This window comes from Spermophilus citellus, assembly GCF_964194105.1.
Source record: "Spermophilus citellus genome assembly, chromosome: 12".
In the NCBI taxonomy this organism is placed as follows: domain Eukaryota; kingdom Metazoa; phylum Chordata; class Mammalia; order Rodentia; family Sciuridae; genus Spermophilus; species Spermophilus citellus.
In genome coordinates, this window is record NC_138198.1 from 29,451,861 (window position 1) to 29,477,954 (window position 26,094).

Below are 26,094 nucleotides of genomic sequence, written 5' to 3' on the forward strand. Positions count from 1 at the left end.
GAGTTAGCTACTGCCACTCTGTGTGCCGCTGGCCCACCGCCCCCTCTCCCCCCTTCCTTTCCTCCCTCCCTCCCAGTCCCCTCCTCCTTCGGCGCCCATTCCCACTCCTCCGGCCGCCAGCCGGGCCAGGCGCAGACGACGGGGGCTGGGGTCCTTGACGCCACCGCTCTGTTTCGCGTAGGCTCAGGCTAGGGCAGCGGAGCCCCGGGTGTGGCATGAATTTACCCTGGGCGGCGTCGGCGTCAGCAGAGGAGGAAATGGAGTGCAGAGTCGCAGGAGGAAAGCCTGGACCAAGTGCTCTGGAAGGTGTTGGAGACCGAGTATCTGTCCACAGAAGCGACGACGCGGGATGAGGACTGAGGATGAGGACGACTGGGAGGACCTTCCTGGTGCGAAGCTGCCACCCGCAGGGAGAGGAAAATTGCAGAACAAGAAGATCAGATCGCCATATGGCACAAGGACTGACTTATATCTTTGAGAGCCTCACCGGATGAGCAAAGCACCGGTAACCTGAAGGGTGTACTTGTGAGAAATGGAGGAAGTTTTGTTGTTAGTGTTGTTTTGTTTTGTTGGTACCAGGGCTTCAACTCAGGGGCACTCAACCACTAAGCCATATTCCTAGCCCTTTTTTTGTGTTTTATTTAGAGACAGGGTATCATTGAGTTGCTTAGGACCTTGCTAAATTGCTGAGGCTGGTTTTGAACAATCAGCCTCCTGAACTGCTGAGATCATAGGCAGGTGCCACCACCACACCCAGCGAAGAAATGGAGGAAGTTTGAAGATGATTTATCACTGGGAACTGAAGCCAACCACCTCCATGAAACTGATACTCAAATTGAAAATGGCAATAACATCTTGGCCAAAGAGAGAAGACTCCAGTTTCATCAGAAGAGGAGAAATGTGAAATGTGGGTGTGGGAAGGGCAGTGGGACAGTCTTAAGAGTTTCAGAACTATTGGAACTTTGCGAGGAAGAGCCTGAAGAATATAATTTTGGATTCAGACAAGATGAACCAGACATTGCTTCTAAAATTCCTTCCAGATTTTTAAATTATTCATCATTTGCCACAGGGATAGTTATTAAAGCATTTTTTAAACATTTATTTTTTAGTTTTAGGTGGACAAAAATACCTTTATTTTTTATGTGGTGTTGAGGATGAAACCCAGTGCCTCACGCCTGCCAGGTGAGTGATCTACCACTGAGCCACAACCTCAGCCCCAATATTAAAGAATTTTTGAGTGCTTATATGCAACCAATGGAAGTAGGGAATCCAAATAATGCTTTAACAAGCCACTTTTGTCAAATTGACATGCTTACTATTAAGGCAAATGTGTTTTCTATTTTATATATTTTTTTTAATTGGTTGTTCAAAACATTACATAGTTCTTGATATATCATATTTCACACTTTGATTCAAATGGGTTATGAACTCCCATTTTTACCCTGTATACAGATTGCAGTCACATCAGTTACACTTCCACTGATTTACATATTGACATACTCATGTCTGTTGTATTCTGCTGCCTTTCCTATCCTCTACTATCCCCCCTCCCCTCCCCTCCCCTCCCCTCTTCTCTCTCTACCCCCTCTACTGTAATTCATTTCTCCCCCTTGTATTATTTTTCCCTTTCCCCTCACTTCCTCTTGTATGTAATTTTGTATAACCCTAAGGGTCTCCTTCCATTTCCAAGCAATTTCCCTTCTCTCTCCCTGTCCCTCCCACCTCTCATCCCTGTTTAATGTTAGTCATCTTCTCATGCTCTTCTTCCCTACTCTGTTCTTAGTTACTCTCCTTATATCAAAGAAGATATATGGCATTTGTTTTTTAGGGATTGGCTAGCTTCACTTAGCATAATCTGCTCTAATGCCATCCATTTCCTTCCAAATTCTATAATTTTGTCATTTTTTAATGCAGAGTAATACTCCATTGTGTATAAATGCCACATTTTTTTTTATCCATTCGTCCATTGAAGGGCATCTAGGTTGCTTCCACAGTCTTGCTATTGTGAATTGTACTGCTATGAACATCGATGTAGCAGTGTCCCTGTAGCATGCTGTTTTTAGGTCTTTAGGGAATAGACCCAGAAGGGGAATAGCTGGATCAAATGGTGGTTCCATTCCCAGCTTTCCAAGAAATCTCCATACTGCTTTCCAAATTGGTTGCACCAATTTGCAGTCCCACCAACAATGTACAAGTGTACCCTTTTCCCCACATCCTCGCCAGCACTTGTTGTTGTTTGACTTCATAATGGCTGCCAATCTTACTGGAGTGAGATGATATCTTAGGGTGGTTTTGATTTGCATTTCTCTGACTGCTAGCGATGGTGAGCATTTTTTCATGTACTTGTTGATTGATTGTATGTCCTCCTCTGAGAAGTGTCTGTTTAGGTCCTTGGCCCATTTGTTGATTGGGTTATTTGTTATCTTATTGTCTAATTTTTTGAGTTCTTTATATATTCTGGATATTAGGGCTCTATCTGAAGTGTGAGGAGTAAAGATTTGTTCCCATGATGTAGGCTCCCTATTTACCTCTCTTATTGTTTCTTTTGCTGAGAAAAAACTTTTTAGTTTGAGCAAGTCCCATTTGTTGATTCTAGATATTAATTCTTGTGCTATGGGTGTCCTATTGAGGAATTTGGAGCCCGACCCCACAGTATGTAGGTTGTAGCCAACTTTTTCTTCTATAAGATGCCTTGTCTCTGGTTTGATATCAACTCCTTGATCCATTTTGAGTTAGCTTTTGTGCATGGCGAGAGAAAGGGATTCAGTTTCATTTTGTAGCATATGGATTTCCAGTCTTCCCAACACCATTTGTTGAAGATGCTATCCTTCCTCCATTGCATGCTTTTAGCCCCTTTATCAAATATAAGAAAGTTGTAGTTTTGTGGGTTGGTTTCTGTGTCCTCTATTCTGTACCATTGGTCCACCCGCCTGTTTTGGTACCAATACCATGCTGTTTTTGTTACTATTGCTCTGTAGTATAGTTTGAAGTCTGGTATCGCTATACCACCTGATTCACACTTCCTGCTTAGCATTGTTTTTGCTATTCTGGGTCTTTTATTTTTTCATATGAATTTCATGATTGCTTTCTCTATTTCTACAAGAAATGCCATTGGGATTTTGATTGGCATTGCATTAAACCTATAGAGAACTTTTGGTAACATCGCCATTTTGATGATGTTAGTTCTGCCTATCCATGAACAGGGTATATTTTTCCATCTTCTAAGATCTTCTTCAATTTCTCTCTTTAGGGTTCTGTAGTTTTCATTGTATAAGTCTTTTACCTCTTTTGTTAGGTTGATTCCCAAGTATTTTATTATTTTTGAGGATATTGTGAATGGAGTGGTTGTCCTCATTTCCATTTCAGAGGGTTTGTCGCTGATATACAGGAATGCCTTTGATTTATGCGTGTTGATTTTATATCCTGCCACTTTGCTGAATTCATTTATTAGCTCTAATAGTTTCTTTGTAGACCCTTTTGGGTCTGCTAGGTATAGAGTCATGTCACCTGCAAATAGTGATAATTTAAGTTCTTCTTTTCCAATTTTTATGCCTTTAATTTCTTTCGTCTGTCTAATTGCTCTGGCCAGTGTTTCGAGAACTATGTTGAACAGAAGTGGTGAGAGAGGGTATCCCTGTCTTGTTCCAGATTTTAGAGGGAATGCCTTCAATTTTTCTCCATTCAGAATGATGCTAGCCTGGGGCTTAGCGTAGATTGCTTTTACAATGTTGAGGTATGTTCCTGTTATCCCTATTTTTTCAAGAGTTTTGAACAAAAAGGGATGCTGTACTTTGTCGAATGCTTTTTCCGCATCTATCGAGATGATCATATGGTTCTTATTTTTAAGTCTATTGATGTGGTGAATAACATTTATTGATTTCCGTATATTGAACCAGCCTTGCATCCCAGGGATGAATCCTACTTGATCATGGTGTAAAATTTTTTTGATATGATTTTGTATCCGATTCGCCAGAATTTTATTGAGGATTTTTGCGTCTAGGTTCATTAGAGATATAGGTCTGTAGTTTTCTTTCTTTGAAGTGTCTTTGTCTGGTTTAGGAATCAGGGTGATGTTGGCTTCGTAGAATGAATTTGGAAGTTTTCCCTCCTTTTCTATTTCCTGAAATAGCTTTAAAAGTATTGGTATTAGTTCCTCTTTAAAGGTTTTGTAAAACTCTGCTGTATACCCATCCGGTCCTGGGCTTTTCTTAGTTGGTAATCTTTTGATGGTTTCTTCTATTTCCTCAATTGATATTGGTCTGTTTAGGTTGTCTATATCCTCCTGTCTCAATCTGGGCAGATCATATGACTTAAGAAATTTATCGATGCCTTCACTATCTTCTATTTTATTGGAGTATAAGGATTCAAAATAATTTCTGATTATCTTCTGTATTTCTGAAGTGTCTGTTGTGATATTGCCTTTTTCATCCTGTATGCTAGTAATTTGAGTTCTCTCTCTTCTTCTCTTCGTTAGCATGGCTAAGGGTCTGTCGATCTTATTTATTTTTTCAAAGAACCAACTTTTAGTTTTATCAATTTTTTCAATTGTTTCTTTCGTTTAGATTTCATTAATTTCAGCTCTGATTTTAATTATTTCTTGCCTTCTACTTCTTTTGCTGTTATTTTGCTCTTCTTTTTCTAGGATTTTGAGATGAAGTATGAGATCATTTATTTGTTGGTTTTTTCTTTTTTTAAGGAATGAACTCCATGCAATGAATTTTCCTCTTAGAACTGCTTTCAATGTGTCCCATAGATTCCGATATGTTGTGTCTGTGTTTTCATTTATCTCTAAGAATTTTTTAATTTCCTCCTTAATGTCTTCTATAACCCATTGATCATTCAGTAACCTATTGTTCATTCTCCAAGTGATGCATGATTTTTCCTTCCTTCTTTTATCGTTGATTTTCAGTTTCATTTCATTATGGTCAGATGAGATGCATGGTATTATCTCTACTCCATTATATTGTCTAAGGGTTGCCCTGTGACATAATATATGATCTATTTTTGAGAAGGATCCATGTGCTGCTGAGAAAAAAGTGTAACTGCTTGATGTTGGGTGATATATTATATATATTATATATGTCAATTAAGTCTAGGTTGTTAATTGTGTTATTGAGTTCTATAGTTTCCTTATTCAACTTTTGTTTGGAAGATCTGTCCAGTGGTGAGAGAGGTGTGTTGAAGTCTCCCATGATTATTGTATGGTGGTCTATTAGACTCTTGAACTTGAGAAGAGTTTGTTTGATGAACATAGCTGCACCATTGTTTGGGGCATATATATTTATGATTATTATGTCTTGTTGGTGTATGGTTCCCTTGAGCAGTATGTAGTGTCCCTCTTTATCCCTTTTGATTAACTTTGGCTTGAAATCTATTTTATTTGATATGAGTATGGACACTCCTGCTTGTTTCCGAAGTCCATATGAGTGATATGATTTTTCCCAACCTTTCACCTTCAGTCTATGTATGTCTTTCCCTATCAAATGCGTCTCCTGTAGGTAGCATATTATTGGGTCATGTTTTGTGATCCATTATACTAGCCTGTGTCTCTTAATTGGTGTGTTTAAGCCATTAACATTTAGAGTTATTATTGAGATTTGGGTTATCCTTCCAGCCATATTTGTTTATTTATGTTACTGAATATGGTTTGTTTTCCTCTTTGATTATTTTCCCCCCTTTACTGTCCTACCTCCCACTGTTGGTTTTCATTGTTATTTTCCATTTCCTCTTCCTGTAATGTTTTGCTGAGGATTTTTTGGAGAGATGGTTTTCTAGCTGCAAATTCTTTTAACTTTTGTTTATTGTGGAAGGTTTTAATTTCATCTTCCATCTTGAAGCTTAATTTTGCTGGATACACAATTCTTGGTTGGAACCCATTTTCTTTCAGTGTTTGAAATATGTTATTCCAGGATCTTCTAGCTTTCAAAGTCTGTGTTGAGAGATCAGCTGTTATCCTGATTGGTTTACCCCTAAATGTAATCTGCTTCCTTTCTCTTGTAGCTTTTAAAATTCTCTCCTTATTCTGTATGTTGGGCATCTTCATTATAATGTGTCTAGGTGTGGATCTCTTATGATTATGCACATTCGGCGTCCTGTAGGCTTCTAGGATTTGGGATTCTGTCTCGTTCTTCAAGTCTGGGAAGTTTTCTCGAATTATTTCATTGAATAGATTGCTCATTCCTTTGGTTTGGAGCTCTGTGCCTTCCTGTATCCCAATGACTCTTCAGTTCGGTCTTTTAATGTTATCCCATATTTCTTGGATGTTCTGCTCATGGTTTCTTAACAGTCTTGCTGAGCTGTCTATGTTCTTTTCAAGTTGAAATACTTTGTCTTCATTGTCTGATGTTCTATCTTCTAAGTGTTCTACTCTGCTGGTAGTATTCTCAATTGAGTTTTTAAGTTGGTTTATTGCTTCCTGCCTTTCTAGGATTTCTGTTTGTTTGTTTTTTATAACCTCTATCTCCCTGTATAGTTGATCTTTTGCTTCCTGGATTTGTTTATGTATTTCATTGTTGAAGAGATCTTTCATTGTCTGATTTTGCTGTCTAATGTCTTTCTTGAGACTCCAGATCATCTGAAGCATGTATCTCCTGAATTCTTTATCTGACATTCCATCTGCTGCAGATATTACCTCTTCTAACGTTGAGTTGACCTGCATTGCTTGTGGTCCTTTCTTTCCTGTCTCTTCATACTTTTCGCGTTTCTTTCTGCTTACTGAGCCTGTTGTGTTATTGAATTTCCCCCCTATATATTTGTATTACTCTTGTATAGTTGCAAAGTCTCCTGCGCAGGCGCGGGCAGGGGCTCTGCTCCTCCTCCAATTGGGGCACTGTGCCTACCACATCGGCAGGCCGCTGGGCCTGTTCTGCTGGTTGGTAGCAGGTGTGCCTACCTTGCAGGCGCGTGGGGGGGGCTCTGCCACTCCCAGGTTGCTGGGCCTGACCTGCTGGTGGGTTGCAGGTCTGGCTACCTTGCAGGCGCGGGGGGAGGGCACACACCTATTTGTATTTAGACAGTTACGTGAAATGGAGGATGTAATGCTTGGGATGAAAGTTGGGGGGAAGGGGAAGGTAGGTGCTCTTGAAAAGAAAGAAGGAGAGGGAGATAGATAGCATAGAGGAGAATGGAAAGAGCAGTAAAACTTGGAAGGGGAGAGAGAGAGGGAAAAGGGAGAGAAAAAATTAAAATGAAATAGGAAATAAAATTAGGTCTTAGAGATCCATTTTCTTCTCTTCCCGTAGGCAAAGCTGTGCCCTCCTGGCTGAGTTTTGCCCTCAATGTGTCAACAGCAATCCCTGTAAGGCGGTTCCTGGGAGTCTCTCAATCCTGTTGGTCCAGAGCCGTTTCACTTCTACGGCCCCTCCTCCCCTTCCTCCTGCCAGCCAGCCAGGTCCTGCTCACTGGAGGCAGTTCCCCAAGGATTTGGTTACACTTTCAGCCCCACCGAGTGCTCTATTTCCCTAACTACTGAGCACTCTCGCTGTCATTCATCTAAGCCCCAGTGCTGTGGAGCTGTGGTCTGGGAGTCAATTGTTTAATTTTTCCGGACCCCTTTGGTGGGCACACCTTCGGAATCTGGCAGCTAAGACCATTGGTGTCACTGCTGGTGGTAATAGGAGTTGGGGGTCGAGGATCCCCTCTACTTCCCTCAGCCCCTACAGTCACAACCACTCTGCTGGCGGTAGGAGGAGTTGGGGGTCTGGAGTGTCCTCTGTTTCCCTCTGCCCCTACCATCACACCCTCTCAGTTCGAGGTTGGGGGGTTTGGGGGTAGGAGTCTTCTCTGCTTCCCTATGCCCCTACAGTCATGCCCTCATCACTGGCGGTAGGGGGAGTTGGGGGTCGAGAGTCCTTTGGCCCTTACGGTCACGCCCACGGAGAGATTTTGAAGTTTCCCGGTTGTTTGTATCTGGTGTGGGTGGGAGTCACACACCTGCTAAAGTAGATTCCGCTGGGAAGGAATCTGTTTGGCCGAACTTTGGTGACTTCCCCTCTCTGCTATGGCGGGCCCCTGGCTCCTTGCTGGAGTGTCCGAAGGGAGGGGTGGAACTGGCTTGTCTCTGGTCTGACACAATCTCTGGTTTTAATTCCCAGTTCGCTATTTCGTAAAGGGTTGGTTAGATTCCCTTCACGCTGTCTCGGGGGGGGGGAGACGTTCGCCGGGTGGGCGGGGCTGTTAGTAGAGCCGGGAGGGCACGGGCTGTCTGCTGGGCCAGGTGGGGACACTTCTCGCTGCGCCGGGCCGCCGGGGGCTGCCTGTAGAGCCGGGCAGCTGCGGCCACGTGGCTAAGATCCAGGCGGGCGGGGTAGCCGTTCGCTGAGCGAGAGCGGGGCCTCCCGGGATGGCGGGATGGCGGGTGCCGTCTGCGGGTTCGGGTGGGCCGCGCCGCTCGGGGCCGCCGGCCGCTTTCTGAAGCGGCTGGTGGCCACGGGATTGTACCTCTGCACTCGCCGGGTGGCCGGCTGTAGAGCTGGGCAGCTGCGGCCGCGTGGCTACAAGCCTGGCAGGCGTGGTGGCCATTCACAGAGTGAGAGCAGGGCCTCCCCGGGACGGCGGGATGGCGGGTGCCGTCTGCGGGTTCGGGCGGGCCACGCCGCTCTGGGCCGCCGGCTGCTTGCAGAAGCGGCTGGTGGCTGCGGGACTGGACCTCCGCGCCCGCGTGGCCGGCCAAGATCCACTTGTCTGGGACAAACTGACACTTCTAATAAACCTACCAATTCCCGGCAGGTCCCCTCTTAACGGAATTTTGCTAGAAGTTCCTCAGTAGGTAGACTGCCGCTGTTCCAATGGGTCTTTCTGATCATGTTAATGTGGAGACATTGGAATCGCTGCTTCCTCGCCGGCGGCCATGTTGGATCCCCCATATTTTTTCTACTTTATACTCTCAAGTCTCTGGGACTCTCTCCTTCAGAGAATTGGAAGTATGTCCTCAGTGACTTCTACCAAGGAGACAGACTCGCCCCACCTTTAAGTGTAAGTAACAATGCAAATCATTTAATGAAAACACTATCAAAACTAAATTTTTGATAAAACAGAGAAAGGAGAAGGTAGCAATCCTTCCCCAGCAGTTGAAAAAGGAAAGATTCCAAATGTTTCAATGATTGAAGAAAGTGGCAATAAAAATGATAAAAAATCTCAAAAAGTTATAAAAAAGAAAGACTCATCTTCTATGTTAGCTACAGTTAAAGAAGAAGCCTTGGGTATTTCCTTAGGGGTTTTGGAGAATGCTGATACTGATAGATTTTCTGATGAAACAAATAGAAATTTTAACCAAAAAACTGAGAGTGAACAGAATAAAGAGACTCAAAGTCATGAGAGTATATTGCCTGAGGAGTCTGTTGTAGAATCTGATTCAGGTGGTGATTTTAACATGTCCAAACACAGTGAGCTGGAAAATGCCCCTATGTCTGCACTTGAAAAAGAGCCTTGTGCACCATTGATGATCCCATTCATAAGAAATATAATGACATAGCAGAAGGACTCCTTTGAAATGGAAGATGATCAGAGTATACAGGGAGAAGCTCCTCATGTTCTTTCCACTTATGAGCTAGGTCTCTCTAAGTCCAAAAGAGATCATCTGCTATGTATTTGCAAGTCAGAGTTCTGATAGCAATGGTTTTGCCAAAGATTCCACTCATGAGTCCCTGTAAGCCATGGGGAATAGTGCCGATAGTTGCGACAGTGAGACAACAGTCACATCATTTGGCGAGGATCTTGTTACATCAATAGCGCAAGATCAACCTTATTTCAATGAGGCAGAGGAGGAATCTCTTACCCCTCTTCAGGAAGGAAGAGCCAGGGCAGCAACAGTTGCTGAATGTGGGACTGTTGAGAATACCGGAAATATGCAGTCCACCTGTAGTCCAGAGGATCACATTGCTGAAAGTATAAAAACAGAAGAGGATTTGTCCTCAGCATAGACAGTAGAGTTCATGAGGGAAACAAGTGGTGAAAGTGATGTGATTTTGCCCAGTACACCACACACCATATTCTGAAACTGCTGGCTTCCATTGAAGCAAAATGCAATGATACGAGCTCTGAAAATACAGTGGGGCCTCCTTCTTCTGTGGACAGAGTTAATACAGCTTTGCAAAGAGCTCAAATGAAAGTTTGAAACTCTGTCTAATCAAAGAGTAGGGCGTAACCTGATAAAATCATAAGACCTTTTTAAAAACAAAGATACTTGTTTGAGAAAGCTGGCTATCATCCAAGAAGGTCTCAGTCTTTACCAACAACTTTATTGAGCCCAGTAAGGGTTGTGTCCTCTGTCAATGTCCAGTTGTCTCCAGGGAAAGAGACCAGCTACAGCCCATCTTCCTTCAGCTAATAAATACACACCCGAAGAGGAACAGAAGGGGGTAAAGAGGTAACTGAGCAATGCAGTCAGTCATTGGTTAAATCTACCATTTTCATCTCTTCATCATCTGTGAAGAAAGAAGAAGCCACCCAGAGTGAGGTGACCATGTTGGAGGAATGCCATCATGGAAGGACTCCTGCCTGTTCACAATTCATCCCAGCATAGACATCTCAGTCCACCTCTCCCTTCACTCTGTCTACTCTCAGGGGCAGGAAAGGCCCCTGTGTGAGCACATGAGAACTCTGAGCACACACAGTTTGTCCAACATCTCAGGTACCATCTGCAGTGCCTTTGCCTCCCCTATCAGGTGTCCTTACTCACACAGATACATTGCCTACCCTTACTGAGTGTGCTCTGTGAATCCTCCTTCTGCCATAGAAATGCAGTTTCAAAGAGTGTTGCATGATATTAGAAACTCACTGCAGAATCTTTCATGGTACCCTATGATGAGAGGAACTGATTTTGCTGCTCTTCCATGTAGTACTTAGAAATCATCTGTTCTACATCTTTATGAAAATACTTTTCAGGAGCTTCAAGTAATGAGGCGAAGCCTGAATTTGTTTAGAACACAAATGATGGATTTAGAATTGGCATTGCTGCATCAGCAAACCAAGGTTTATCACCACATAACTGAGGAGGAAAGATATGAAGTTGATAGGCTGCAGGGTTTGAGAAATTCAATCCAAATGGAACTTCAGGACTGCTTGTTGGACCTCAATGGACAGCTTCAGGCTGTGCAGGTATCTTCTACTTTCCACTCCTCAGCACTTGTGGGAATGTGTGGCAGTAGAAGCCCTGATAACTTGTCATTTCCTTCTCCACTTTATGTAATGGAACCAGTCACTGAACTGATATGAGAACAGTCGTACTTGAAGTCTGAATTGGGCCTGGAACTTGGACAAGTGGGATATGAACTCCCTCCTGGAGAAAGCTCAGAATCAGTTTTCTCTTACTCAACATCAGATGTCGGGGTTGGGGGGGGGCTGCCCTGAACAGGAGCTGAGCACGCCCCCTTAGCCCTGAGTAATGGGAGTGTGGAACTGGCATTGCACACAGTGCGAGATAGGTGGGCTTCACCTTCTCTTGGCAAGAAAGTACAGCTCTGGGATTGGGCTACACCCCTGTGTTTGCTGTAACACAATCCTTTGCCTTATTGGGGTAGAAGTTTCTATCAAATGTCTTTCCCCTAAATAAAAACAGGAGTTTAGGGTGCGCTTGCTCTCTTGCCTCTTGCCTCCTTTGCTCCTCTTTCCCTCCAGTGTGGGAGCTTAGGTCTCAGAGCCATCTCTGACCCCCAAAAAAGGTATTTCTGGGTTTGTGTGATCTTTCGGTTGCCAGCACAATTCATGCGGAGTGACCCTGACTCCATTGCTTGCGCAGGTTGTGGTAGATAATCAGAGTCATCCTCTGTGTGTTCTGGTCCCTCTCATGCTAACCGAAGAACTGGAGTGCCTTCCAACTCTGTGCAGATGCCTCCAGAGTTGGAGAGTTCTGAAGAAGTTGGAGTAGCCAAAGAAGAAGCCTCATGGGTTGTAGGACCTAACTCTGAAGTGGAAGAAGGGTCTGGAAAACTCCCCCTAATGCCTGAAGAAATGCATAGAAATGTGGAGCAGAACAAGTTGCAGCAAGTCATGTGGGAGACTAAAGAGTCAATTGTTGGGGAAATCAGAAGGGAAATTGTAAGTTGACTTTTAGCAGCAGTATCTTCAAGTACAGCATCTAATCCTAAGCAAGATAATCATTAAGTGAAATTTTTAGGTTGGCATGGATCCTACAGTTAAGTCTATTTGTGTTATCAATGATATACACTGGTGGAGGTGTTATCTGTACTTCAGAAGATACTGTCTGCTGAGCTGGGCTACTATATACAATGTGCCATGTGTTTCCCCTCTGTATATCTTTTCAAAAAATATACATAGAAACTAGGCACTTTGCTGATTATTTTTTTTAATCTCTCAAAACTGTAGCAATTTGGAAAGGCCTAATATTTATTTGTATGTTGATATTTTTCCAATTGATTCTCTATGTAGAATTAATTATAAAACTCGAAGACTTCCAGACATAACCAGTTTATAAATAACACTTCTTCAGACTAGCTTCTTACAACACTGACCTCTATGAGGTATTTACAGTGCAATAACTGATTCATTTTATGAGAGCTTGAAGCAACCAATGATTTTTCCTTCACTGCTGTTAGTGTCACTTCCAAGAAAACACACTGTTCTGTTGTAAAAATTGCTCTTAATTCTTGAAGAGGCTGCTGATAGCAGTAGGTTAGAATTACCTACAACTGCTCAATGTTCTTACATCGTAAAACTCATCGCTTTACCCCAAACAAATGTGATTTTATCACAGCTTCCATATTATTTTTCTTTTGGAAATGTGCCTTATGTTAAATGCTATGTACTTTTGCATTGTCTAGATTTCTTATAAGGAGATGTTTCTTCTTCTGTGTTTTAAACTACATAATATTGTCAAAATAATGGGGTCTCTGACTTGAATGGATAGAAATGAATAAGCTGGTTTCTTGTTTTATCCAAATGGAAGTAATTTAGATTTGTTCTCCTCATATATAAATTATTTGAATTCGGTTTTAGCCAGTCAAAACTCTTTACTTTTATGAAAGAAAAAGGAAAATGGTTTCCTATTTGGCTTTATATGTGTTAAATAAATGTGGAAAGTAACAACAACAACAACAATAACAAAGAATCTGTTTATGCAGTAGGTGCCCAGAACCTGCTCAGTCCATCTAGAAGCATTTGCAGTGGAACATGGAAGGGCCTAACTCAGTGTACTCCTGCTTGTTCTTCCACATCTGCTGGAAAGTAGAATGTGAGGGCAGAATGGAGCTGCCAATCCACACAGAGTACTTGTGCTCATGGTGCTGGGTGCCAGACTGTGATCTTCTGCATCCTCCAGTGATGCCTGGATAAATGGTGGAGCCACCAGACAGCACAGTGTTGGCATAGAGGTCATTGAAGATGTTGATATCACACTTCATGATGGAGTTGAAGGTGGTCTTGTGGATGCCAGAGGATTCCGTACCCAGGAAAGAGGGCTGGAAGACTGCCTCTGGACACCAGGACCACTCATTACCAATGGTGATCACCTCCTGTGGGGCAGCTCATAGCTCTTCTCAGGGAGGAAGAGGATGAAGCGGTGGCCAACTCCTGCTTGAAGTCCAGGACAACATAGCACAGCTTTTCCTTGATGTAACACAGGATCTCCTGCTCTGCTGTGGTGGTGAAGCTATAGCTGTGTTCTGTCAGAATCTTCATGAGGTAGTCTTTCAGGTCCTGGCCAGCCAGGTCCAGACGCAGGATGGTATGGGGAATGGCATAGCCCTCACAGATGAGCATTATGGGGGCGGCCCAGTTACCAGAGTTCATAACAATGTCAGTGGTGCACCCTGAGGCATGCAAGGATAGAACGAACTGGATGGCCACATATATGCTAGTGTGTTGAAGGTCTCTAACATGATCTGAGTCATCTTCTCTCTGTTGGCCTTGAGGTTTGGGGCCCTCAGTCAACAGCACACCGTGCTCCTCATGGGCTATATGCAGCTCATAGTAGAAGGTGTGGTGCCAGATCTTCTCCATGTCATCCCAGTTGGTGACAATGCTGTGCTCCATGGGGTACTTCAGGGTCAGGATGCTGAGCTTGCTTTGGGCCTGTCCACCATCATACCCTGGTGGTGAAGTCACCCGGTGATGGAGGGGAACACAGCACTGGGGGCGTCACTGCCAGCAAAGCCAGCTTTGCACATGCCGGAGCCATTGTCAGTGATGAGCTTAGTGATTTCTTCTTCCCTTGTGATTGAGGAGCTGCAGAAGGACATGGAGCTTGGGCCAGTGCATGATCAAGATAATGCATTCTCACTGTTTCTGCTATTGTATATATGTTACACGTATATGTAACATATATACAATAGCATTGCTATTGACGTTTGTATGTTAATAACATACTGCCATATTAATAATCTGTTTTTTGAATCTTAGCATTTTTAACTATAAACACAAATTTTACTTGTTTTATTATGAAGTAAAAGTGAAGGAAACCACATAAAGTACCCACTTTACAAGTATCCTTTATTACATCTCCTTTGGCATTATCTTTTCTTTGCCCAGAAATGCTCTCCATGTTCAGTGCAAGAGTGAATTTCATAATCCAGGAGCCCAGAAGAGCTCTCAGTTAACCATTGCCACATATCTTGTGCTCTGTATTCTACCTGCAGTAAATAAAAATATATATATTTTAAAATTGCATCTATACTGAACATATACAGATTTAGTTTGTCTTTATTCTCTAAATAATACAACAACCATTCACATAATATTTACAATGTCTTAAGTATTTTATGTAATCTAGAGATGATGACTTAAAATATACAGGAAGATATTAGGTTATATGCACATTCTATACTACTTTAATAGAGTTTAAGCTTCTGTGTATTCTGGTATTTTCAAAGGTGGGGGTTCTGGAACCAATCCCCTGAGGATATATATGTATGACTACATTTTAACAGGGCAGGGAAAAAATAGCAAAAGATGTGTGCCCTTTTACCTAAGGACCTCACATGCTGTAAATATAGTTGAAATGCAGAAGTGTTTGTATTTTCCTGGAAAAATCAGATGAAACAGTGAGATAACATGCACACAAATGCTTTGCTGCTTTCACTGCAACACCTAAGGGACAACACAGCATGGCTCTGGCTCAGTGCATCCTCCCAACACAGTTGCAGGCTGTAAATATAAGAGTCACTGTTTCAAAAGCTTACAGCTTGTTTTTTTTTTCATTGTTTTTTCCTCATAAGAATTTAAGTGAACCAAAAATTTAAAGATTATATAAATGAAAAGACTGTGACTTTGGTCATAGTAGACTTTTCAGAACCAAAAGATAACAATAATAACATGACAACAGTTTTAATTCAATGTCAGGAATCTAGCACAGATATCCCACATAACTGAATGTGTGAGTATATTCCAGGTAAGTGAGGTATGTGTCAGAGTAACAGGTAATTTTTGGAAGATGCACCCCCACCCCAAATGGTCAAAATTTTAATACATTAATTGAATCTGGAATAAAGATTTTTGTTATTTTTGAATTATTTTTACTCAGACACTTAACATATAATCCAACAATCATAGTTTTTCTTCTTATCCAAATGTGTTCACAATTTATTTCTACAGAAAATCTGGCACGTGTATGTTTATAGCAAATTTCTTCATAATTGCTAAGAATTGGGAGAAACCAAAATGTCATTCAGTAGATTTATGTATAAACAAACCATAGTGCACCCATATAACAGAACATCATCCAATATTAAATATTAAAAAGAAATAAACAATTAACAAAAAGACATGGAGGAGCCTTAAATGCAAATTGAAAAGTAAATGAAACCAATCTTAAAAACCACATATACTGTGTAATTCTAGGTGTCCTTCATTCAGGAAAAGACAAAATTGTGGATACAATAAATACAGCCCTGAGCAGAAAGGTCTCAGGGGCAGGAGGAGTCATGAATAGCTGGGGCACAGGATTTTAAGGTGATGAAACCATACCATATGATACTGTAATGGTGTGATATATACTATATGATATCATATGATATTGTATTCCATGTAATGACATGGAATACATGTCATTATCCTTTTGTCAAACTCATAGGACAAAAGAGTGAATCCTACTGCAAGCTTGATTTATTAGGAATGTATAAACACTGGCTAATCAATTATAACAAATTCCCCACACTAGTGTAAGTAGGGGAACCTGGAGGTTTTGAAAGAGGCCAAAGGGAATTCTATTCTTTCCATTCAATATTTCTGTAAACCTACAATTGTTCAAATATAATCTTTTACTTGAAAAGTATTAGCCAAGGGAGTTGAAGATTTATATCAAAGTATTCATGCAAGTTTCAGAAATTTAAAAATCAAATATTAGTGATAACTTAGGGTAGGGGGCTTAGGAAACAGGGTATGAGCTTGTGAGCTAAAGGGCATGAGGTTTCAAGTTCTAAATGTGACTTTGGTATGGTGGTGTATTAAAAACTATTGCATTGTGCTCTCTAAATGGATGAATTTTGTGGTATGTGAATCATATTTCAATCTGATAAAAAAATCAAAAGGCCTAGTTCTGTACTGTTAACTTGAATGAATAGCATTTAATAGCTTTTTTTTTCCTGAAATGCATGATGTATATTCTGAGATACTCAACAAATGATTTTTTTTTGCCAGAAAGACAATAATGATTAAAAATATAAAATCTGGAATAAACATCAGTCTTTAACAGAGTTTAGTGAAGGTTCAGGAGAATTACAGAAGCTAGGGCCAGGAGGCATAAAAATGTTTTCCTTCTAGATGACTGTTAGAATGTCAGAGCAATATTATCTAATATCAGCAGTGGTGACATGGAAAGAATATAAAATGTGGATTTGGAATAAAGTTTTAAGTATTTATTTTTTAGTACAAGCAGTTCCAAGGAATGGGGGCACAACTCAGTGGCAAAGCATTTTCCTAGCATATTTGAGGTTCTGGTTAGATCCCTAGCATAACACATAAACACACAAAAAGTTACAAGAACCCCTTTTCCCAAAATCACATGCACAGAAAGGCTAAAGTGTACAGCATCCTTCATCAAGCTGCCAACTCACCTGTCTTCACTGAAAGCAATAAAAAAGATGAATTTCCCCAACTCTGTAATTAGTACCAAGTCTAAGATCCTAGGATATTTGACCTAAATTTGAAGCATCTCATGTGGATGGTTTTGGACTCTGAGTTTTGAGCACCAACCAATCATTTGGACTTTGAAAGAAATAGCCTTTGGCAGTAATGTCACCAGGGGGAGATACTCTTCATTATCTCAAAGGGCACTTTATATATCTAAGCCTTTAGTGTAATTTATGCCAAAGGTATTTAACCACCTAAAAATATAGAAATTTTTATATTTGTGTTATTTTCCCATCAGATTAACAAAATACTTGAGATAATTGTATTGTGAAGAAAACCAATTTGTTTTGGCCCACAATTTCAGTCTGCTGATCAAGTGTATATACTGCCTTCGTGGTGTGGGTGCCCCATGGCAATAATGGGACCTCATTCTGGAGTAAAGTTGCTCACATCTTGGTCAAGAAACAAAAGAAAAAGAGGAAGATGAAAAGGTTAGAGTCCCATCATCCCCTGGAATAGCATGTCCCAGAGACCTAAGGACTTCTCACAAAGCCCCTCCCCATAAAGTTCCATCTTGCTTCCCAAAAGTACTGCCCTGCGGAATGAGCCATTAACATACAGACCTTTTGGGAACATTTATCTAAACCACTTAGTATTCTAAATTCTGGTCATATTCTTAAAACTTATTATCTTCAAAACATCTGTATACAGAATTGAATTTCAAAGACCCACTTTAAGAGATATTATTGCACACAGACCAACTCTGTATGTTTTATAGGGAATGGATGGATTTCCGCAAAATAGTGCATACATATTGTGCTTTCCTTGTATGTTTGAATGATCTCTACAGGCTAACATTCATGGTATTTGTGCACAGAAAGTCCATATAAGGCAATATATAGAATTTCATGTACTTTTTTCTTATAATTCATAAAAATTAAAATGAGGTGACTAAAAATAAAACAACAAAAAATTAACTAAATTATTTTTTTTTCTGAGAAAAGCCAGCATAAAGCACTTTTATTGCAATAGTAAAACTTGAAACTCATACGTGGTGCGGGGGAAGCGGGGACAAAGCAACAATTTCTCTCACCAAATCACTACACAGGACAGCAAAGGGTAAGAAGGGGCTGAGGGACAAAAAGCCAGGAAACCTGGAGATCAGCAGAGAGACAAGCATCAAAAAACAGGTGGTGCTGAAGCTGCGTTGGCCAGCAGCGTTTTCTGAGAGTACACTCGAGGATGTGTCACGATGGCCGGGCTTTCACTGGGTGTTGAAGTCTACAAACAGCACCTTCAATTTAAACTTTCAATTAAGGTTCTTAAAATTTACGAAGTGGAACTTGGATAGCTTCGATATTACAAAAGTTCTGAAAATCCATTAGAAAAACCACAAGATGGAGGAAAGAAAGGGAAAAAAAACCCCAAACAAAAAAAACCCAAAAGACCCCAAACCAAAACCAGCCAGGTCACAAAGGTGGCTTCAGAGGTCCCTGCTGGCCCAGGGACAGATACCTGTAGTGTCCAACATCGCAGTGAAAGTGATCTGCTTTCAAAAGGCAGAGGGGTTCTGGGGAGGGGGTTGGCTGGCGAGGAAAAGGCCCTCCCCTCCCCACTGCAGTTTTGGGTAGGGCTTTGAATTTAACCCAAGGACATTTCTCACATCGGAGAGTAATTCAGCCCTCCACAGCGTCTCAAATCTGCTATGGCTTTGCAGCGCAGCAGCAAGAATGTTTAATATATAATAGATAAAAATTTCATCCAAAAAATAAAATAAAATAAAGATTCTTGCAAACCCCACCCCCCAACACCAATTCCTATTCTAAAGTTAACCCATCACTTGTGCTGTTGATACCTTTCAAGATACTTAAATGGAAACCTAGATTCTAAAGACTGAAACTGAATCTTCACCCCAAAATGAAAACAAAACGACTAACTTGAGGTTTATGGCATATAGTTTAGGTAAACACACATACAAGGAGAAAGGGGAAGGGGAGATGGAGGTGTCAGAAGCAAAGCTGAGTGACAGAACACATTCAGTCAGGGTAGATGTTTATCCAAAGTGTAGTGGGACGCCAGGAAAAGCTCCGTATGGATTCATGTGCACGCGTCTGGAGGCACCGGATCCCTCCATGGCAGATCCAGGAACAGGGGGCTGAGGGAGGGGCCACTCCTGTCATTCCAGTTTTAGAAGCTCCACATCGAAGACCAGAGTGGCGTGTGGTGGGATGATGCCCGGGTGCCCAGTGGCACCGTAGGCATAGTCTGGGGAGATAGTCAGTTTGGCTCTCTGAACCACACTCATCTGGGCCACCCCTTCTTCCCAGCCTCGGATCACCTCCTGCTTGCCTAGCATAAACTTAAAGGGCTTGTTTCTGTCCCGGGAAGAATCAAATTTCTTTCCATCTTCAAGCATCCCGGTGTAATGCACCACGCAGGTCTGGCCGCGCTTCGGGAAGGTGCGCCCGTCTCGGGGAGATGGTCTCCACCTGCACTCCCATGGTGGTGGCGGCGGCGGACGCTAGGCAGGCGGCGCGACGGGCGGCGTGGACCGTGAGCGGACCTGGCGGTGGTTCCGCGGCTCTGCCTCCTCCCTCTGCGCGTCGCCTGCGCACGCGCGCGCCCCCGCACGCCCCGCCCTGCGTGCGCCACTAAATTATTTTTCTAACACATTGAATCTAAATTCTAAAAAGTAATGCCTGTAGGAATTATTTCCAGGACAAAAAACACAGACATAATGTTTGAGAAAACAGAAGAAATTATTTTCAAAATGTGTACATGTATAATTATGTGTTAGTCAATGTCTATTTCTAAACCTTTATCCTCATTAGGCTCAATGCTCACCTTTCCAAAAAATATGATCATGTAAAGTCAATAACGCACAACTCTTTAAAAATGTGCGCACACTATATTTAAAAAGATGAATTGAAACCCATGTTCAATTATTTAAATCCATGCTTCATCCTACAAACTGGAATATATTAAGTCATGTAGTGTACCTAATAAATAACTAATATATATCAGAAATAATATAGGTTTAGAAGATAATATTGATCAGAAGAAATAATTTGAATTATTATAATTATTTGAAAAATAGGAAGATTTTGCATGAATCCTTTCAGGTCTATAGTCCACAGTTTGATGGTTTGGATGGAACTCCAGCCAAGAAAAAAGTCCTATCTAGAATGTTTTCCCATGAAGATAAATCTCCTTGAAGGGTAAAAGAAAAAGAACAAGGGGGAATTAATCCAGTTTATGTTGATCCTTTATTTTATCAGATATTACTTAAAGTCAATTTTAAGTCTGTTTAATAAAATTGAAGGAATTAAATAAATAGTTTTTTCAGTATAGGCATGACCATCCACCATGGTGATTCCACTTAAATATGCATTAAAATGATAGGCTAAGATTTCAGAGCAGAATTTAGTTAGTTAAAACTCCTAAATTCTTTTGCCAAATACCACAATCACTAATTTAAAATATTGTATTATTTTTCTGGAGTCAAACTTTGCATTAAGCTTTGGAAGCAAAACTTTGCAACTTTGGTTTATTGATATTTGGGGACAGAGTTAAAGATACTTTTTACTGAATAAAATGTCTCTCTATTAAATTGAAATATTCAAAGTCTGATCATGAAAATAACACAGATAAACAGTGTCAAAAGTCAAAAAGCACCAAAACATTTTCCTTGAAAATCAACTTTCCAGCTGCTTTTACTTTGTCAAGTCTTATAATCTCAATGTGCTTGAGTTTCCTCAGCTATAAAATGGGAATGATAGGTTATTTGTTTTGGAAGGTTCTGACATTAACCTTCCAAAACAGCCACAATTCATAAACATAATGTTAGAACTAAGGTGATTTTTTTTTTTTAATTTAGAAAGACCCAACTACAATAAAGCGTGAATTTGTCATACTGTTAAAATTGGTAACAATGTGTATTCACTCTCAGTTTCTAGTATTTTTTGACTTTTAGAGTAAATGAAAATTTTATTTTATTATATTTTAAAATAATTTCTAAGTGTTAAAAGCAAGACTGAGTATAATTCAGTTTTTATTTTCTATGGGACAGACTTGATAAACTGGAGACCCTGAAGCAGGTATACCCAAATGGTAGTGTCAGGATTTTAGCTGTACCAGAGGCCTTTATGTGCTACACATAATTTGTATAAAGTTTTATATGTGCAAATTGGGTACATAAACAGCTCTCCATTTTTCTAAGGGAATGCAATAAATATAGCATAGTGAATAAGCATAACTTTTATACTCCTCAAAAAATGGGAATGATAATGTTTGTAACTTCCACAACATTAATGTAGATTAATTGAGAGTCCTGACACCATGCTTATCAATAGGCTCTATGTACATTTAACTTACTATTAATACTATGACCTCAGGAGGTCCTTTAAATATCCTTGCCCACTTCTTGTTTCTACTCTCAAATATTATGTCTTCTTTTAAGAGGGCAAGTATATGAAACACACTCATGTTTAGTAAATTTAAGATTTCAGGTGTCGGACACAGTGGTGCACACCTATAATCCCAGCAATTTTGAAAGCTGAAGTATGAGGATTGTGAGTTCAAAACCAGCCACAGCAACTGAGAGAGGTCCTAAGCAACTTAGTGAGACCCTGTCTCAAAATAAAAAATAAAAAGGGCTGGGGATGAAGCTCAATGGTTCATCCCTGGGGTGGGGGCAAGATTTCAACATTTAGAAAATGTTTACAAGATTTTTTATCCTTCTGAAGAGAATTTGGGATTATTTTCTTAGGAATTGATAGGAAATACAAGTTTTCGAAGACAAAAATAAAATCTATCAGAAGTGTGCTTGGATTGACAATGGATTCACATATGTGTGTTTCTTTCAAAATCAAGTCTAAAAAGGCAAGGCATTATTTCATTTTTGTCATTCTTAAGCTTATGTTTTTCTAGAGTTTATAAAATATTGGGCTGAAGATATAGCTTAGTGGTGGAGCAGGTGTTTATTATGCATGAGACCCTGAGATCAATCTCAGTACTGCCCCCCAAATTGATTAAATTAAATTTAAAAAATGAATAAATAAAAACAAGCCAAACAAAAAACCACACCCTACAACAAAAAAACAAATACAAGAAACAATAACAAAAGGAAAGGAAAAAATGGGCTAGTCGGAGAACATACCCCACATAGTCATCTGACTCAATGAACTGAAGTTCCAGTATCATAAGCAACATCTGAAGGTTTGCATTGTAGGCAGCTAAGGTGATGAACAGATAAGACATAAAATCAATGAAGATACCTTCTGGGTCCTGGAAACCCTAGTCTCTCCCACAAAGCTTCCATGGAAAGTACTTTGGGTCCATAGAAAAGCCAAATGTCCCTGAAGATGGAATTTTTCAAGTTCAGGAAAACCTTTATGTATTATTAATACAGACACAAAAATTAATGCAACTGCATTGCCAATTTCTTACTTTAGAATGTATGAAAAATTTGTTGGAACAGTATTTAAATTTCTGGATCTGTCTGATGTTTGTAAGGTTTTGTCCAGATGTTTATTAAACTCTACAAGAACAAACTTTTCCTATTAACTATCATTGTCTTACTTGACTCCTATTTTGGTTTCAAAATTTTAAGGGCACACAATATGATTTCCTAAGTAGTGGAACTACTTATGAGTCCTGAACACCCAGAATTCACACACATTCTTGCACACACTTAAAGATCCATAAATATAGGTATTTTTTTATTAACCCAATGCAATTATTTTTCAACATTAAAATATATATATTTGGGCTGGGGATGTGGTAGCGCAGGGCGCTGGGTTCGACCCTCAGCACCATATAAAAAAATGAAATAAAGATGTTGTGTCCACCGAAAACTAAAATAAATAAATAAATAAATATTAAAAATTTTCTCTCTCTTTAATACATAAATAAATAAATAAATAAATAAATAAATAAATAAATATATTCTATTCACCAAGCCAGAAACAACTCTCTACCATTGGTCCCAATCCCAGCATCACTGGACTTTGTCCAATTCTTTTCCAAGATTAACAGGCACACCTCCCTTGTCTGAAATACACAGTCAATGGCAGAGCTGGAATTAAACATTAATTGAAGAGGTTTTTTTTTTTTTTTTTTTTTTGCAACTATGCCATTTAAATCACACAGTGCCTGGCATATAGGAAATCTACAAATACTTTTTTTTATGTAATGCAGAATCAATATATGAAACTTGATTGACTTTAAACAATAAGTATATCATGGCTGTGGGAAGCCATTCTGACACATGATTGGGTGGCTCCCGTTAAGGGTCTGAGGCGCTTTGGCTGTGTCGAAGCTTTCCCGGCCCTTTCCTAATGAGAGAGCCCATCCGTGTGGGGGTGTGCCTGACCACTGACCCCGGGGACCCAATCACTGACCCTGACCTTGGAGTGCAGCCCCCCCTCAACCTTCATTGGATGGAATTCTCCCCTGAATCTCTTGTTCCCCAATAAAAGGCTACTCCCCGGTGTGTTCACTCTCTCTCTCTCTCCTGCTAGCCCTGAGTAATCCTTGCTGCCCTGCTGGGCGGTTAGAGGAGGGAACCAGAGAGGGGAGCCATCTCAGACCTAGCAATAGAAATAAGGTAACTGAGTCTGTGTGTTTTATTTCGATCTCTTCTAAATAACTTTATGCCTAGAACCTCATTAATGAAACCATTGCGCAGGCCGCGTGGTAGAATTGGCGCCCACGAGGGGGGCATTCTAGATTAGTTAGATTGAGTGGGAGCACGCTATAAAGATAAGGATAAAATAAAAATAAAGATAAAGGAAGAGGTGACAATTTGGGTCACAAAAGTACCTGGAGATATTGAAGGAAAGAGACGTTAAATTACTTAAAATGGGAAATTCAACTTCTACGGATAAGGAAATGTATCTGACTATTTTAGACAGTATAATTAATCAGAAAGGAAAACAGAAAAAGAAAACTCAGTTATTACAATTTTTAAAGATTGTAGGTGAATATTGTCCTTGGTTTTGTGACCAAGAGTCTCCAAATTTACTTACTTGGGAGAAATTAGGAAGAAAGTTACAGAGAGTCTGTCTTTCTAATGAACTACCTGGAGGCATAGAAAATATTCAGAAAACTTGGACAGCTCTAGAAGTTTGTCTTTTTGAATATATGGGACAGAGTTCAAGGCCCCCTGAAGACCTTTTAAAAGGCATTCATCGAGCTGTTAAGTCTATTCAGATGGAAAATCCGCCTGAGGCTAAGTTAATTCCCTTAAGCCCTTTAAAAACAAAGGCACTAGGGGCCAAGCCAAAGGTTAGAAATGTGAATTTAAACTCGCAGCCCCATGCGGAGGATTCAGATGGCGCGGATCAGCCCGCCTTCTCGCCGCCATCATTTCCTCCTAGCAGGAGCCGAGCAACAATACAGGGAATTTCAGGGAAGGTCGCACAGTGTGACGTCACTGGCGCCGACCAGGACAGCCCACGATTTTTACCGGGACAGAGATCGCAGACAGTTTTCTTAGGACCTTCAAAGACAGTTAATCCTGAAACGGGGCCAGAACAAATCCCTACTGGGATTTTCGGGCCGCTTCCTGATAATACTGTAGGTTTAATTTTGGGACATAATAATTTAAAGGGAGCCATTGAGGTAATACCCGGTATGATAGATTCAAAATTTAAAGGACAGTTATATGTTACTGTAAAATCCAATTATGCCCTAAGGCTCACCCCAAAGGATACTTTTGCTCAATTAATATTACTGCCTTGTGTCTCAGAAAGGCACCTGCCTGTAGATTCAGTTTCTAAACCGCCAGACAGAGTATACTGGTCACAGTTAGTATGGCAAGAACGCCCTTTATTAAAACTTAAAATTAATAATAAAAATTTCCTAGAAATAATAGACCCAGGGGCTGATATCTCGGTATTGTCCAGTAGATTTTGGCCTAGGAACTGGCCTTTGCATGTAGCACCAGCTAACCTAGAGGGAATAGGACAGGTTTCACAGCCTGCTCAAAGTGCCAACTATCTCCATTGGGAAGATTCTGATGGGAACAGTGGAGTATTTAAGCCTTATGTGTTAGAGTCTTTACCAGCTAACCTATGGGGAAGAGATATTTTAGACAAAATGGGATTGTTATTAGTTACTCCAAATTCTATAAGGTCAGTTGAGGAAGTTAATCAGAGGTATTTTCCTGGAGATGATAAGGAGACCCTTCAGGAAGAGTATCTGTTTACAAGCCAGTCTCCACGACAAAGATTAGTAAATGCTCCAAACCAAAATTTTTACTAGGGGCCCTGAGTACTTCCCCGATCCCTAAGACAGCTAAAAAAATCACGTGGCTCACAGAGGAGCCTATATGGATTTCTCAGTGGCCCATCTCAGGGGAAAAGCTTAAAATAATTCATAGATTAGTTGAGGAACAACTTCACGCTGGTCATATTCAACCAACGCTTAGTCCTTGGAACACACCTATTTTTGTTATTAAGATAAAGTCAGGAAATTGGAGATTACTACAGGATTTAAGGGTGATAAATCATGCAATTCAGCCTATGGGATCATTACAGCCAGGACTTCCCTCCCCCACAGCCATTCCTTTAAATTATAGCTTGATGTTAATAGATTTAAAAGACTGCTTTTTCTCTATAAGGTTACATCCTGAAGATTGTGAAAGATTTGCTTTCACTGTCCCAGCAATTAATTTTAAGGAACCTGTTAAAAGATATTGCTGGAAGGTACTTCCCCAGGGAATGCGTAATAGTCATACACTGTGTCAAAATACGTTGATCAGGTGATAGATCCCATAAGAAATAACTTTCCTGATGCATATATTATTCATTTTATGGATGATATATTATTGGCTCATGCTAATCCAGAAGTACTTTCAAAAATTTTTACTCAGTTAGAGACTTCACTTACAGCAATGGGTTTATGTATAGCTCCTCAAAAAATTCAAAAGGTGTCTCCTTTTCAATATCTAGGTCAGATAATTCAAGGACGTACAATCTGTCCTCAAAATCTTCAGAAAAGAGTTAAAGAGGTACATACCCTTAATGATTTTCAAAAACTATTAGGAGATATTAATTGGCTGAGGCCATC

At 40.5% G+C, this 26,094-nt stretch overlaps 3 pseudogenes across 3 annotated transcripts; 1 reads left to right on the forward strand and 2 right to left on the reverse strand.

Moving 5' to 3' along the window:
- Positions 1 to 215: 215 nt before the first annotated feature.
- Positions 216 to 12,102, forward strand: LOC308631931 (protein ITPRID2-like; annotated as a pseudogene). Its single transcript has 5 exons — positions 216 to 541; positions 758 to 1,074; positions 1,219 to 1,329; positions 8,865 to 11,322; positions 11,758 to 12,102. The product of its transcript is annotated as a protein ITPRID2-like (transcript).
- Positions 12,103 to 13,106: 1,004 nt separating this feature from the next.
- Positions 13,107 to 14,134, reverse strand: LOC308631831 (actin, cytoplasmic 3-like; annotated as a pseudogene). Its single transcript has one exon. The product of its transcript is annotated as an actin, cytoplasmic 3-like (transcript).
- Positions 14,135 to 18,004: 3,870 nt separating this feature from the next.
- LOC308631832 (peptidyl-prolyl cis-trans isomerase FKBP1A-like) lies at positions 18,005 to 19,651 on the reverse strand (annotated as a pseudogene). Its single transcript has one exon. The product of its transcript is annotated as a peptidyl-prolyl cis-trans isomerase FKBP1A-like (transcript).
- Between the last annotated feature and the right edge of the window lie 6,443 nt (positions 19,652 to 26,094).